Source organism: Maniola hyperantus, chromosome 20 (genome assembly GCF_902806685.2).
Source record: "Maniola hyperantus chromosome 20, iAphHyp1.2, whole genome shotgun sequence".
NCBI classification, from domain to species: domain Eukaryota; kingdom Metazoa; phylum Arthropoda; class Insecta; order Lepidoptera; family Nymphalidae; genus Maniola; species Maniola hyperantus.
The window spans coordinates 13299423-13316766 of NC_048555.1; the positions used below are offsets into that span (position 1 = coordinate 13299423).

The 17344-nt window shown below is 39.9% G+C and overlaps 1 protein-coding gene across 1 annotated transcript in view; it reads right to left on the bottom strand.

The window, feature by feature from the left end:
- The window catches only part of LOC117991625 (protein prickle-like), a 363781-nt gene that overhangs the window by 309761 nt on the left and 36676 nt on the right, over positions 1–17344 (bottom strand). The gene's annotated exons all lie outside the window — the stretch shown is intronic.

Genomic DNA, 17344 nt, shown 5'->3' on the forward strand with positions numbered 1-17344 from the left:
GCTAACATTGATTAAATCGGCGATTTAAAAACAATAAATTTAAATTATTTGCATTTTATCGTACAAAAACTATCGTGCCCAATAGCTGACTATATTATCGAACATAAAAACATAGTAAAAAACATCTTACCGAAGAGAGTTTAATCATTATATTATTAAGTATAGATAAGACAGATAAAATTAGGCTTGGAAAAAGAAGCCATTTGTCTACTTTTCTCAACGGTCAGTTTTAAAGATCTCCAAAGTCTATCCGTGAGCTAAAGGGAACTTTTAACGCCGTTCGTCCGCGTAGAATTAGGTTTTTTAAAAATCCCGTGGGAACTTTTTGATTTTCTGAGATAAAAAGTAGCCTATGTCACTCTCCAGATTTTTATCTATACCCATGCAAAAAATACGTCAATCCGTCGTTGCACCGTTGCGACGTGATTGAAGGACAAACCAACAAACAAACACAGTTTCGCATTTATAATATTAAGGGTACTGATTTTAAACATGAGAGCTATTATTATGAAAATGCCCCGATAGCAGCTCTGTTTTAAGTTAATCTCTTTGTAAACATTAAAATACTATGTTTTAATATTCAACTGACCAGTTCTGTTTAGATTACAAAACGGATAAAACTCTACAGTTATTAAAATAATTAATTAGCCATCAATAATATTCAATGGGCGGGAGGAATCTATTGGAAGGACCAGAAATGTACCCCCCTTCGCTAGAATACCACACTTATTAACTGATAATAAATTACGATAAAATATATAAGTATAGCTATGTTTCTTTAATTCCATTACAAGTTAGCCCTTGACATCTCATCTGGTGGTAAGTGATGATGCAGTCTAAGATGGAAGGGGTATGCCAGTTTTAAACCCTTAACGGTTTCTACACGGCATTGTACCGGGGCGTTAAATCGCTTAGCGGCACGGTTTTACCACCTCACCGGTGGTAACCAGCCACGGCCGAAGCCTCGAACCAAACCAGGACCAGAACCGCCAGGAATGGAGCCCGGGACCTCCCGCTTATAAGACAACAGCGCTCATCACTCCGCCAGGGAGGTTGTCAAAGCTTGTTTAGTTCGTACAAAATGACTTCTCACGCGCCATTAACTCTTGGGTCAACTGTCATGTCAAAAGTACGGTTCATCTTTATAATAAGAACTGATATCGTACTTTTGACATGACAATCTGTATGTATATAAAATTCAAAGTCCTGACTGACTGACTGACTGAATGACTGACTTGTATATCAACGCACAGCCTAAGCCGCTTGTCATGGAGACATGCAATTTGGAGGTTGTGTTCTTTAAAGAGTAGGTATCCACTTAGGATATTTTGAAATTCCACCCCTAAGTGGTTTAAATGGGGTTTGAAATGCATGTAGTCCACGCGGACCAAGTTGCGAGCATAAGCTAGTTGACAAATAAAGTTAAAATGGCGCGTGGAGAAATCATTTTGTACGCATAATATTTCAAAAACCCAAAATTTTAAACCCGGGCAATAACTTTACCAACATTTAAATAAAAGAGATCGATGTCACGTTGTCATGGCGACCGGGGCGGGGCGGGGCGGGGCGGGGCGGGCGGGACGAGTCCCGAATTCCAAGTAAACCGGGAGCGCGCCTCGGGAGGAATCCAACATGCTCCCGCGCGTTAGTATTCCTGCCATCTTGTTTCCAGACATTTTTACTGTTCTGTAGAGGAATTACCAGTTATTTCAAAGGTAGGTACTTAACTCATTTGGACATCGATATTCGATATAAATGACAAGATATGCCCAAGCGAACAAAATTTTTCACGGTTTTGTACCAAATTAATCAGCGCCACCTCTTAGATACTAATGAACGACCCGTTTGAAATCCAGACGTCACTGAGGTTGCATTGGTGCTAAAGCACCAATGAGTCGCTGCCATTTTGTTTGTTCAATGGCCTTGTCCATACGAAGTAATATATAAGTCAATGCATTTGGAAGAAAAATAACTGTATGGTATTTATACGCATACTAGCTTATCCCCGCGACTTTGTCCGTGTGGACTGGCGACTACTATAAAACACATAACTCTGAAAAGTTTAAGATGCGTGCCCGGAATTGAACCCTCGACCCCAAATAGGATTCGTAAAATACGATTCGTAGTGCCCATCATACAAAATGTAAAGGTACATACGCTTATGCACTAATTTGGTTCGTATGGATCCGTCCAAATAAGAATCAAATGAGTGCACAAACATATTATATGTACGTTTTGTATGACGGCCACAACGTATCTGACGACCACCGAGTTTCTTGCTGGTTCTTCTCGGTAGGAAGGCATTCCGAACCAGTAGTAGATGCCTCTGACGATTCAAAAATACCTACTTGTAAAAGTTTAATTGAATAAAAAATATTTTTAATTATTTATTTATCGTGTTTTTACGAAAACGAATAAGAATGAGTGCACAAACGTCCTTACAACTTTATTAGGTAGGTAGCAATGCGCGCGAACATCGCGACTTTCTGACCTATCGGAAAGGTGTTTATGTGATTTGACGGATCCGACAAAATACGAATCGAATGACTACGTATTTGTATGACGGCCAGACAGTGGCCACTCACGGAAATGTAGCAAATACGAATGAGTACACAAGCGCCCAAACTCTTCAATTTTGCGGCGTAAAAATGAATTACGACCGCCGCGGGAGGACACAAATGTAACGTGCTCCGTGTTAAATAAATCCATTTTAATGTTTAACTAAAGCATTTGGTGATAAAAATTAGTTCCAAAGGAGCTGTGACTATTGACAAAGAAGTGATATTGAATTCAAATGTGATTAACAATGAAGGACGTAGTTAATTGAATTTTTGTGTTCCGTGAGTAACATTTTATAATCATAGACGTTTGTAATTTAAATTTTTGAGTTTGCGTTTAACGCGTGAGTTGGCGCGCGGCTGTCTCGCTCACACAGCCCGCAAATCGCTATTTACGTCTCGCTCGCAGTGGGACGTAAACAAAAACAATCATGAATTGTGTCGAATGCAAGGAGATAATCGATGGTTTGGACCTTTTAAAGTGTATCGGATGTAATGGCACTTTCCACTATAAATGCCAGAATATCCCGGCCATTATTTTTAGAGAGGAAAACGTGCAGATAAAGCGCACATTCAAATGTGATCACTGTCTGAATGTCACCCGGCGCGTAAGAGTAACGGACGATACCCCGGTCCGCGGCGGAGGCGCCCGAGCAGCGCCCGCTCAGCTGGAGCTTCCGAAACTTAACAACAACCAGACAGTTGAAGGAGCTCACAGTGAGTTACTAGTGCAAAAGGAAGATTCAGCAAGAACAGAGAAAATGATAGATGGAAAGTTTGATGTGTCATTGCTGATGGATATGGTAAATGAATCAGTTGCAGGAAAGATGAAAAGTTTGGAGTCCAGGTTGGTCCAAGAAATCAAGGCGGCCGTTTCGAGTACATCACGGCAAGAAACTGATCGTCTACAGGCAGAGTTGCAGAAGGCTAACGAAAGGTGTGCACGTTACGAGGCTGAAATCCAGTCCTTGAAAGAGAAATTAAAGAATCAGTCCAATAGTAGGAAAACGGAGACACAGGCTGGACAGAAGGTGAGGGAGGAGAGGCAGCAGGCGGGCACGGTGCAGGTCGCAGCGCCGGCGCCGGTGTGCGCAGCACGGGAGCCGTCCGGGACGCCGTCCGCGGACGCGGTCCGAGCTCAACCGACGACGAGCTATGCGGCGGTGGCCAGGAAAACAGAGAGTAAGCCGTGTGCACACGGACAGAACGACTACCAGTCTCAGCCGGAGGAAAAAGATAGTGATGATTGGAGTGAGGTAAGAAGTAAAAAGATGCACCCGATTAAAAAAGGCGGAAATATATCTATTATTCCAATTAAAGCAGTTGAGCGGAAAAAATATCTTCACATATGGAGACTACATAAAGAAACCACAGAAGACAATTTAAAGGAATATATTCAGGCAGTACTGGGAACCGATAGTTATAACAAAGTAGACAAGATAGTACAAAAAATAGAGCGAAGTTATTCATCTTTTAGAGTATGTGTGTCAGAAAGCGATTTCGAGAGACTGAGTGATCCTGACATTTGGCCCAAAGATGCAGAGTACAGTGAGTGGACTTGGTTTCGTGGCCCAGCCAGAAAACCTCAAACTTAGACTGTCTAGTAATAATGTAAATAATGTAAATATACTATATCAAAATGTAAGAGGTCTACGTACAAAAACATCAAATTTTTTAACATTACTCGAAGCATCTGGAGCTGATTTGTTTGCAATAACAGAAACCGGATGCAACGAGTCAATGAACGACGCAGAAATAACCTTACCTGGCTACCCCATATTGCGATGTGATCGAGCGGACGGACGCAAGCAGGGCGGCGCGCTTTTAGTGGCCACACCGCGGTTCGAACTGCGCCGCGTACCGACGCCCGATCACATTGACGTAAATAAATATAAGTTCGAGCTAGTGTGTGCTGCAGTGTATAACACGAACAATAGATTTCTCTTCACTTGTTGTGTGGTGTATATTCCTCCTCACGCCGACGAAAATGAATATACGATTATGTTTAAGTTATTAGAAGATATATGTATTAGGTATAAGAATAATGTAATTATATTAGGTGATTTCAACTTATTTTCTAGCAATATTCAGGTCTGTAACTATTACGAGTATTTTGTGGCTTTCTGTGAACTCGCTCAGTATAATGAGGTACCGAACTGCAACGATAGACAGCTGGACCTAGTGTTGAGCGGCCGAGGGACCGTGACGGTGCGCATGGCGGACGAGGCGCTGGAGCCGGTGGACGGGTACCACCCGCCGCTAGCCGTGGCCGTGCCCCTCGGGGCCTCGTGCGCCTCGCCCGCCTCGTGCATCTCGCCCGCCTCGCCCGCCTCCGATACGCTCTCCGATCTAGTCGATCTAACCGACCCGACATATTTTAGACGATGGAACTTCAACAAGGCCGACTTCCACCAATTATATAATTTAATAGCAATAGAAGACTGGACTGAAATTTACAATCTTAGTGACCCTGAAACTGTGTTGAACCTTTTCTACGCTAAAATCACAAATATTTTTGATGCATGTGTACCCTTAAAAAAACAGCTCCCTAGAAAAACCAGATATATATACCCGGTTTGGTACAGCTCCCAACTGATAATAGATATAAAGAAAAAATACATATTACATAAAAAATATAAAAAAAGTAAGTCGCAAAGCGACTATGCGGCGTTCGCGCAGATCAGGGCGAGACTGAAGTCGGAGACGGCGATCGCGCACGATACCTACCGAGATCGCGTGCAGAGCCACTTGGCAAAGGATCCGCAAGCGTTTTGGAGCTACATGAGGTCTAAAAAAGGTAATATAAACCAAAATAAACTAGTGAAGAATGGGCGAATTTTACCAGACCGAGAGTGCGCTGATGAATTCGCTTCGTTCTTTCATTCTGTGTACAATTCAGAGCCGGCCAAGCTGAGCGTGGCGGCGGCGGACGCGGCGGGCGGCGCGAGCGCGGCGCGCGTGGAGTTGGGCAACTTATCGCCGGACGCGGTGGTGCGAGCGCTCGAGCGACTGCCGCCGAAACGCTCGGTTGGGCCGGATGGAATACCGCCGTTTATCTTTAAGGATTGCCGCAAGGTGCTAGTGGAACCGTTGCTGCATGTATTCAACACCTGTATCGCGACCGCAACGTTTCCCGATCGTTGGAAGCTCACTCGAGTAGTACCGGTTCCGAAAGGCAGGGGAGGTTCTGAGCCCAGCGACTACAGGCCCGTAGCAGTCCTGTGCACTCCGGCGAAGGTGTTCGAGTCGGCGGTACACAACAGTCTATACGAACAGGTGAGTGCTCAGTTGTCAGACGCACAGCACGGATTTCGCCCCGGGCGGGGAACGACTGGCAACTTGCTGCATCTTATGACGCGATTGGTACCAGCGGTGGATGCCGGAGTGCAGGTAGACGTAGCCTATTTTGATTTTAGAAAGGCGTTCGACACGGTCGACAACGACGTCCTACTCGCGAAGCTCGCCCGCGTGGGCTGCACGCCCAAAACGCTCGCTTTCTTCGCCAGCTACCTGCGGGACAGACGTCAGTACGTCGACTGTGGTGGACACCGGTCGGAGCCCTACTATACGAGATCAGGCGTCAGTCAAGGTAGCAACTTAGGGCCCCTCCAATTTATCTTAATGGTAAACGACTTACCGGAGGTGGTAACTGAGTCGACGTGCCTGTTGTTTGCTGACGACCTGAAATTAGTCATGGAAGTAGGAGAGATCTCAGATCACGATAGACTACAGAGAGACATAGATGCAGTTAGCAAGTGGAGCCAGGAGAACAAGCTTCATTTTAATGTCTCCGAGTGTTCTGTGATGACGTTCAGCCGCGCGCGCGCCCCGCGCCACCATCAGTACCAGCTGGAGGGGCAGACGCTGCGGCGGGTCACGGAGGTTAGGGACCTAGGGATTCAGTTCAGCGCCGACCTAAATTTCCGGAAACATGTAGCCGATACATGTAAGAGAGCGTATCGGAATTTGGGTTTTGTCCTAAGACAAGCGAATGCGTTCACTAACATCAAGGCGTTGCGTGCTTTGTATGAAGCCCTGGTGAAAAGCCATCTGGAATGCAACGCATCCATATGGTCACCGGGTGAAGCTAAGTACAAAGTGATGCTGGAACGCATTCAAAATAAATTTTTAAGGTTTATGTACCTAAAGTTGTACGGAGTGTATCCGGGATACCCGTTGCTGTATCCCACTCTGTTTGTCATGGGCATGGTGGGATACAGTACACTGGAATTAAGAAGAGAAGTGTCCCTGGCTGCGTACATATTTAAGGTGCTAAGAGGGAAGGTGCATAACCCTGCTGTCCTGAAGGAGTTACGCTTTTGCGTGCCGAACGACAGTGGGTCACGCAGACGCAGGCCTCCACTGCTGGCGCAACCGCGCGCTCGCACTTGCCTGCTGCAGCGACTTGCACGCTCAACTCGGTCGCTGAACACATCGACCTGTTCAGCTGCTCACTGGGCGAGTTCATAAGGGCCACAACGTTGTTGTTAAGTTTTTAAATAAAGTAGGGTTATTTAAGTTTACTTAGCTATCGTATTAGGTTAGCCTGTAAGGATAGTTTTAAGTTGTGAATAAATAAATAATAAAAAAAAAAAAAAAAAAAAAAAAAAAAGTCATAACAGGAAAATGATTCTTTGTAACATATTAGCCAGAGTATTAGCCATATCATAAACATCAACTATAAACCTATGTCAACAGTATCATTTGCTATGTTATGTGTATAACACTGACTAGGTGTGTAAAGAACACTCGTACTAGATACCTACCTAGGTATTCAGTACCTACTTAGGTAGGTACTGAGTCTGCACGTCGATTCAGACTGCACGTCATTGCAATTTATTTGCAAAATAAACACAAATACATAATTTACTAAAGTAAACATTATTAATGTTGTCTAAGCTGATTGACGGACTGACTGATTTATCAACGCACGGATCGAGCTAAAATTTGGCATGCAGATAGCTATTATGACGTAGACACTAGACATCCGCAAAGAAAGGATTTTGAAAATTCAATCCCTAAAAGGGTGAAACAGGGGTCTAGTACTTACAGTCCACAAGCTAGTTAGGTATATAGGAATTACCACCATGACAGGCGTGAGAATTTATGTATCTTCGAATTTACGTGGATCGGGTTATCGCGGTTTTGCTGTACCTTTTTATACCTATATTATATTATATTAACCTATATATATATTATATAAATATTAACCCTATATAATATTAACCATTTAGTTTGCAACTTCCGGCTTAGCCTGTTTTGGGCAGCTTTTATTTCGGACAGTATAATTTTTATAAAATGATGAGAAAATTAATGTAGGTATTTTGTGTTAGATAGTTAGTACGTAGATACCTCTCCTATCTCTACTCTACTCTAATTTTTTATGCGAATTTGAAACTTGTGTTAAAAATGACACCTACTTAATCTACTTTCTGCTTTCACAGAGCTATTTATAAAGCGTCGTTTAAAGTTCCCTTATTTAATCACTCACAAAAATCAAGCGGATTTTGTAAAACGTGGGTCGGGCTTAACTTTATCGCTGTTATAACTTACTGTAAACCTTTTAGCCTGCAACTTCCTCCTTTGCCTGTTTTCGGCAGCTTTTATTTCATACAGATTTTTATAAAAATTTGAGGCTATAAGTTAATAATAGAAAATTAATTTGGTACAATAATAGCAAGTAGTTATTATGTGCTAGTAAGTGCTCTTATTTTTCAAGTGAATTTGAAACTAGTTATATATAGGTAGGTACCTACTCTTGTTTTATTTTCTGCTTTCGCGGAGCTTTTAAGATTTTGTATAAATAATAATACCCTTACACATCGTATAAAAAATGAAATAAAATAACTTTCATCATTTACTTCGATAATATCCGGTTTAGGTATTTTTCTCCGTAATAACATGCCAACTTTGAGTCGCCATTCATCTTACAAGAAACGAGCTTCAAAATAAAATGTTGGAACGCAAATCGAATTAATTTTTGCCTTTTTTTGTTTATATCCTCAACTGCAAAATGAATAAAATAAAGCTTTGCACACAATAGGTCGTAAATTTTCATTAACCACCCACAACTTTGTATTCGGAGTTTGGTTATTCCTAATATTACCTACACTTAATTCATATTTTATGTAGGTATTGGTTTGTGTGATATTTTAATTTGCGACTCCTGAATATCTTCCGCTTAAAGTAGAAAGCATTTTACACATGTTAGCTATAGTACGCGACAGGTCGAGATGGCAATCAGGGAGGGAACGCCCCGCACACGTGCGGGCGAACGTGAGTGAGGTGCGGGTGTGCGGACGTCCCCTCGCCTTATCCCGATTGCCATCTCAACCTGTCGCAGACTATATACTTACCTGTGAATGATTTTGGCGTCTTTGATTTTTGTTCGTAGCAAAACATTGAGATCACCTAATTATCTACCAAACAAATTAAAAATGTACTTACCTCATCCATATCGTTTCAACTCATCGCTGCATGGCCTACTAATATAGCACAGGCTGCGCTTAAGATCTGTACGCACCTGAGCTGCGCTGCGCGTCGCTGCAGTCCGACTGCAGAAAGCGTCACTTCAGGCCGCTCACGGTACCTACCGCACTACAACTGCAGTATGCGGCAGCTCGCGTCACTTGCGCGTCACTTCTATACCCGTTCGCGTACGAGCAACAACGTCGCAAGATATGCGACAGTGAAGAGGGAAAGGGTGGAAGCCGACATCCTAGGGGTAGGGAATTTTGAGGATATACTTCTAAGAGCCCGTCATGTGCCAAAAATTAAAACTGCGTTATTTATTTTGAGGTCTATCACGCCTGTACATTATATACTTAACTCGATGCGCGTGTATCTTATCTGAGCGCCATACGCATTCTGAAGCGACGTGACGCGCCGCTGGGTATATCGCACTAGCGTCGCTGCACACTGCACAGAGCGTTACTGCGCTGCGTTTCACAATATTCTCCCAAGCGCGACGCGCGGCAACGCGCGGTGAAGCGCCGTGCAGCGCCGCTCTAGTGCGATGTGCGCCATACAAAATGATAGAAATAATATTTTGACGCTCTGACCGCAGTGACGCGCAGCGCAGCTCAGGTGCGTACAGACCTGTCACTTACGCTGTTACCTATTATTATAGTAGGTAGGTACCTACCTATGATATACATACATTTTAGTGTACAATATAATGTATTTAATTTAATTAAAATTTGTATAGACTTTTTTATAATATACTTCAATGAACTTAACTAAGTATAACTTAACCTACCTTCTTATATACTTACTAGTTTATTCCCGCGACTTCGCCCGCGTGGACTACACAAATTCAAATTATACTTTTTTCCTCTTTAGGGATTGAGCTTTCAAAAATCCTTTCTTAGCGGATGTTCATATCATAACTATCTGCATGCCAAATTTCAGCCCGATCCGTCTAGTAGTTTGAACACTGTGTTGACAAATCAGTCAGTCAGTCAGTCAGTCAGCTTTTCCTTTTATATAGATATACGTATTATTTAAGAATAAATTTTACTGCAGCTTTTATGTAGCTTTTTATATTGATCATTCACGCGGCGATTACTTCCTGCCGTATCGATTTCTAATAAGCTCTCCAAAATGTTTCAAAAAGAAAAAAAAAACCGTGGGCGGACGCAAGTTCAGTGACCGAGTCCTTGACCTACACACGCTTGACCAAGGGCTCTTTGGAGTTCGTTTGATATATTCAAACAAGAATTATAAATTATGAATTATATAAGTATTATAATCACGATTATAGTGCGTCCTTTTCACTTCTGTACAATTATTGTGCACAAAGAATGCTCTATATTACCTTGACTCTCTCTTCAAATAATCTAAGTATACTTACTTCTTCAAGTATATCATCAAGTACCTATTATATAGTAATTAGATAAGTCACATAGATATCTACAAAATATTATTTATCTAGTTCTGTAATTATAAACGTGTTGTTAGTACCCACCTATGTATACTAGACTTAGATTATGTATTCTTGAATATACTTAGTATATGATAGTAATTTTTCCAAATTTACTTACGTAGAAATTTAAAACATACAAAATACAAATGTATGTTTTAAAGTTACACGGGCTTAATGATTTACTCAAAAGTTTTTGCGTCCTTTGTAACCTTGAAACTAAACATTTTAACTGACATCTGGCAAAACACAAACACAGATACTTAGTTTGTTTTAAAACGTGGACTTTGATTGATTAAATTACGTTTGTATGGAGCTCGCTAGGGAGCGCGCTAGGAAAACTTCTCTTGAATTGCATTAAATTGTTATTGTATCTTCCACTACTTACTACAAGAGTTCAGTTCTCGTTCGTTGGAGCTTTCCAGATACCCATTGGGATTCTTATATCAATGCAAACTTTTCCTCTTTGCTGTCCTGTAGTTCAAGCCTCTTCATTAAAAATTCTCAACTACTTATGTAATGAAAAAATCTTTTGATATCCTTTATACCTACTCTTTTGTTTTTTTACAATTAGGATTATGGAACAAAAGAAATGTATAAGATATTATTATTCCTAGGAATTACTTAGTACGAGTAGCCTTATGGCAGAATGGTGGATATGGCATCACCTATGGTGATTATTGATTAAAACTGGTACTGGAGACAGTAAGTCTGGTAATTCTTCGCCCACTTGCGGTTAGAGCATTTCGAAGCAATTCAGCGTAGTCGTCACCACTTTCGACGCCTTAAGCGTATGAAGGTGGCCCACATTTTATAAATTGTTTATGGGTGACTTGGCGATTGGCGGAGAAAGTGGTTGGATGAATGAAAGTCTAATTTTGTCTACCTATGAGGCTATGAAAACCGAATGCTACTCTAATCGATAGGTATGTACTTACATCGTTTAACAAAATAATGCGATTGTTAGAATACTTAATACCTATAGTCTCTAAGGGTAGGTACTTCTTAGAACATTCTACTCTCAGCAGAATCTTAAAAAGTTACAGGTCCGTGCCCCAAAATCTTTAAATTTTAATATTAAATTAATAAATAAGTATAGTACCTACAACGGAGTGGTAAAGCGGCGGTGGCAGCAGCAGGCATCGCACGGCGTGACGCTAACGCCGCGAGTCCCGTTACTTGACACACTGGGGCTGGCTCACTGCCACGGCCACTAGCCTGAGGCAAACTACGATTCCGAAATGCAATGCAGGACGTCATTTTATGCTGATTGTACGTTACACAGCACGCACTGCAAGTGCTTATTGAAAACTATAGCTTATTCCCGCGACCTCATCCGCGTGGACTACATTAATTTCAAGCTCCTATTTTACATCTTCAGGCGTTGAATTTTCGAAAATCCTTTCTTAACGGATGTCTACGTCATAATAGCTATCTGCATGCCTTTCATCCCGATCCATCTAGTGGTTTGAGTTGTGCTTTGATAGATCAGTCAGTCAATCAGTCAGCTTTTCCTTTTATACTTACATATAGACTAGCTGATGCCCGCGTGGATATAGATTTTAAAAATCCCGTGCGAACTGTTAGATTTTCCGGGATGAGTCACTCTCTAGGTTTTTAACTACACCCATGCAAAAAATTACGGCGATCCGTTGCTCTGTTGCGACATTATTCAAGGGCAAACCAACAAACAAACACACTTTTGCATTTATAAATATGGATAGTGATACCAATGACGTCATGTGCGGTCCCCGTTGACCGCATTTAATGTGCCAAATAAATTGCAGCAGCATCCACCTGTCCACCACATTTTTACATGTGAGGCACATGAGAAAGTGAATGCACCTACTGCAACTCTGAATCGTTCCTGTGGGCTCGCCTTGATGTATGTATGTATGATCAACTTCAGGAAATAAAATTATTGTAGGTAGCTGTAAGTCAGGATAAAAATGCTTTTAGGGTAAACGTCGGGATGATTATCCAGCGTACCGTAAAAAAGATCTAATTATCAAATTAATGTTTGTATGATATAAATTCTCTAGGGAGATCAAATAAATCATCAGCTCAATTATAGTAAAGTTATCACATTTATTAACATCGCGTTTTATACCTATTCCACCCATTTGTAACCCGCGTATTTGCAATATCCGTTACTTTTTTCAAGTAGGTATGTTTCCACGTATTTTAGTCATCCATGTTGAGTGTTACCTCGTAGCATTCAAGTGAAAATAAATTCCAAGAGCTTCTACGAAAGTTCCTATGCATTAACTTAATTTTGCTTCTAGATCGAGTAAGCTAGGCGATAGTGGTAACCAAGACGAAAATTATGTGTGAATTTTCATTGGTTATTTGGGTATTTACTGAGTATAGTGAATATTAGGAAACTTAGAAATTAGATACGTCAACTATTATATACAGTTACCTAAGGCAGTAACAGTTAATACACAACAATACACAGAAACGGCTATAGGTACTAAACTAAATAATGCGTACAATCAAACGATGTAGAGCTTCAGAATTATTGGTACAGTTAGGTACTGCACAGTCAATGGATATAAAGCACATGAAGTCATAATCTGTCAGGAATGTGAATGCGAAGAAATAGTCACGTCATTATGGCAATCACTGTGCTGTCTTCAATGGCTTAATAGAGTGGTCGTCGTGCTGCATTCCACATTTTTATGCACCTACATTCTTCGCGGGTGACAACCGTTCTATCGAATGGTTTTAGTGCTTTTTGACGTTAATCGCAGGCGCGGCAGCAAAGCAGGCCTATACAGTAGTTTTGCCCCACAACAAGTGAAGCATGATATTAACAAAAAATCAAAATAGGTGATCAAGACAATAGGTAGGTATGTATAAAAAGAAAAGTCCTCGACTCTCTATGAGTGACTCATCAACGTCCAGCTCAAATCATTCGGCTTAGAAAGCGACATTTTGGCACAGCGACAAGTTGGATTTTCCGAAATTCTGATGTAGGAACATGTGTGCATTGCTTTTGTCGCTTACAGAAAGTGATCGTCAAGTCATTTGTCACTTGTTGATCACTTTCTTGACCTGATGGAGCAGGAAAGTGGAGGTTTACAGGATGTTCAGTTCATAAAATGTTAACCCATACATTTATAGGTGGGGGTGATTTAAAACATTTATACGTGTGTGATGTCTTAATTGTGCTTTTATAGACCCTTTCAGACTCTTATGCAACCCTTATGGAACCTTATGGAATATACAAGGAGAATTTTTGAACGATCACTCAGGTTATATTGATCTATCTGTCCTAATATTATGCGCTTCAAGTCTTCGAATTCCGGTGAAATAGGAATATTTTCTACGGTAGAAGCGCAAAATCCAAATGCTGTCAATTTACTTAGCTTATCGCTTAAGTTACCGTGTAGATGTATAAACATTGTAATGCATTCTTAATAATATAAAAGCGAAAATGTCTGCTAGCTTTTCACGGCCCATCCGTTAAATTCATTTGACATTTGGTACAGACAGAGATGGCTTGCATCCTAGGACATAGGCTACTTTATATCAAATAGCTCCCTAGGGATTTTTAAAAACCGAAATCCACGCGACGAAGTCACAGACATCTTCTAGAACCTATAACAGAAAAGATCGTGTTCAACTACCAGCGCTTAAACCATAAAAAATGTTAAATAACAGCATAAGTAATGTGAGTTTTCAGCTTCATATTTCACACAAATCGCATGACAGTTTTGTCATTGAGCTGATAATACCTGGAAGTGCTTAGTCATCTCGTAATCTTGTTGCGTCGAGTAAGCATGCATGCATGGCTGCTAAACAAAAGTTATGAGGTATGCCATCAAAAATATACCAAGGTACGTAGCTGATAAGCAGCGAGCAATGAAATAGTTGAACAAAATATGTAAGTAAAAAAATTGGAAATATTAAATTTAAAAAACCGGCCAAGTGCGAGTCAGACACCGAGGGTTCTGTACTACAGTCGTATTTTTTTGACAGACAGACATGCAACAAAGTAATCCTATAAGGGTTCCTTTCCCTTTTGAGATACGGAACCCTAAAACTGACTTAAATAACTACAAACTAAAAATTTAAAAATAATTTAATTTATTATGGAAATTATGTATTCAAGAGTTAATGTAGTTAAGTAATAATATTTTTTGGTTTTGTGGAGTCTCAAAAAAATAAGGACGATGATTCGCGCAGACTTATCAGTTATCTTATCATATTATTGCGGCTTTCAAAGTTTGATCACTTATGAAAAGAAAATCTGAATTACACAGACTATTGAAGGTTCAATATTACAGGCAAAGTCGACGGTTTAATTAAATGTCTGCAAAGTTAGACAAGGATAACTAACTCAGAAGTTTTATCTTTGGTATTGAAATTGATGTTAGCCTTGATATGGTTCAAAGTCTGTGAGAATTACATTTTTGTTATGATTTATCATCGAATATAATAAAGCTATGTATGGTTGACAGATAATCAAGTGTTCGTTTTTGTCTAACAACAATTAATATAGGTAGGTACCTACCTACTAATACGAATAACAATATTATGTTGTTCGTACTTCGTAGGCATAGTATAGTCCTACTTTTGTAATCAGTAAGCACTAAGTATTTTATTAGGTAAGTTATATACCTACATGTTAAGTAAATATTTCATACTCTCAATTCAATTAGTACTCACGGCTATACCTAGGTGTTTCGAAAAAAAACTAAATATAAAATAAATTATCATTTCATTTGTTTAGAATCCATATAGGATTATTTTTACAATTCTGTTGTCGCTGTAACAAGTTGTAAATATTTTTTTTCATTTATGAGTAGGTACATAAGTCAGGTCCACTTTCTCCTTCACAGGTGCTCTTTTTCCGGCTATACGTTGAGCATCAGTAATTTTATGATATCTACTAATTTATCAATGTTGAGCATACTGAAAAACTACGTATGGTTACGTGCATAAACCAAGGATAGTAAAATTATTAACTTATGCCGATTTTTTCTAACATAAACGGTCAAATAATGATCTGCTGACACACCCGCTTTTTAATAAGAGATAAGAATAATGCTCTTTGTTATGACCACAAAAGTAGGTAGGTATACCTATGGTATGATTCATTAAGTTCCCATGTTCATTGGCCGATCGTTGTTTTGTTCCACAAAAAATATTATAATATGTATTTGCATTGTTCCTTGATTTTTTTAGGTATTTACCTACTTCGAAAACAGTAGGTTCTCAATTCGACTTTTATGTACAGTGCGACAAGGCTCTTTTGGCGCGTGGTGAAAATCGGAACTAACGTTGCCGTCACGTGTGCCCTTTGTTCTTGTTTGAATAGTCTAAGCCTTTGTTCTCCAACAGCACCCCCCTGTCAATGTCATTTAAGTGCCAAAAGAGCCTTGTCGCACTGTATGTATGTACCTACATAATATGTCCGTGATTTTCTCACTTGAGGCTTAGCCGATTTGTGCAGGTATATCTAAACTATGCTGTAGGTATGTATTCTTTCAAATTACTCGTATTAAAAAATTAAAACGGAAAAACTTAACACAAGTCAATAATAATAAACGTGCCTCGGATGCTCAAGATATATCACGAAAACTATTAAAAATCTCTATACTCAATTATTCATTTCATAATGAGACGGCATTGTGTTTTGATATTATCTTGCAATAAATTAAAAATAATATTTATTATTATGATTCCCTGTTATTACATGTTAGGGTTCCCAAACGTTAAGTAGGTATGATTTCACACCCTTTTTACCACCCTGAATTCTCTTTAAAAATATAACTTCGTAATTACCTATGTGGGATTTCAGTGTGGTTATAGAACTTTTTATGGAAAACTGTTATGCCTCGCACATTAATTCACATTCAACGCGTACGAAATCACGCGCAACAGTAAACTTTTAAATGTGTTTGTTTGTCGGTTTGTCCTTCAATCACGCTACAACGCAACGGAAATTTTTTTCTGGGGAGAGAATATGGGCTACTTTTTATATTGAAAAATCAAGGTGTACCCACAGGATTTTTAAAACCTAAGCCCACGCGGATGAAGTCACGGGCATAATTTTTCAACAGTGATTTTTCAAGTAACTTCCATGAGATTGAAAAGTTCCTTCAATTCAACACCTTGTTAGTCAATCCAAAATAGGTATACGTACTTGCTATTGAATATTGATTTCGTTTTTCCCGCGTAACTAACATTATAAATACATTATTAGAACACTTTTTGCTAATTGTACAGGAGAGCCTGAAAACTTGTTTTCCTTTAACTCGAGATCGTCAATAGGTACCATCTTATCACTATCGGCTACCTGTAAGTCTTGTATAACCGCGAATTACTTACCTACTTACTTATCTTAATTTTAATTTTTTGTAGGCCAAGTACCCACACGATATTTAAACGCGGTATGGGGATTGGGACTATCAACGATGATATGCTCACCCTGTAAATGATGTATCCGTCGATGAAACAATTTTCAATGCTACCATGACTAACGCGTTAGTTGCCGTGTCAAAACTATTACGTGCTCACCCATGACCTGGACGTAGCTGCGAAGGGACCTTGCCCAGTAATTGCATATGTAAACACAGTTTTAATTGACGAAAACTCATTGGCATTCGCGCCAAAAAGTGCTTAAAAGCGCTAAAATTTTGTGAACATCGACGAGAAACCTTTAAACACTTGTAAGAGCTTTTTAATGCGCCTTTTGAAACTTAGAAATTCCTACTCATCTTACAAGTTACTAGCGAAAGAAGGAAGGAATGGTCTAGTTTACTTTTCTTTGAAGATGATTTTTCATGTGCATCGTGATTTTAAAAATGATGATTAGGTCCAAGGTTATCCCTTGAACGAGATCTCATTAGGTGGT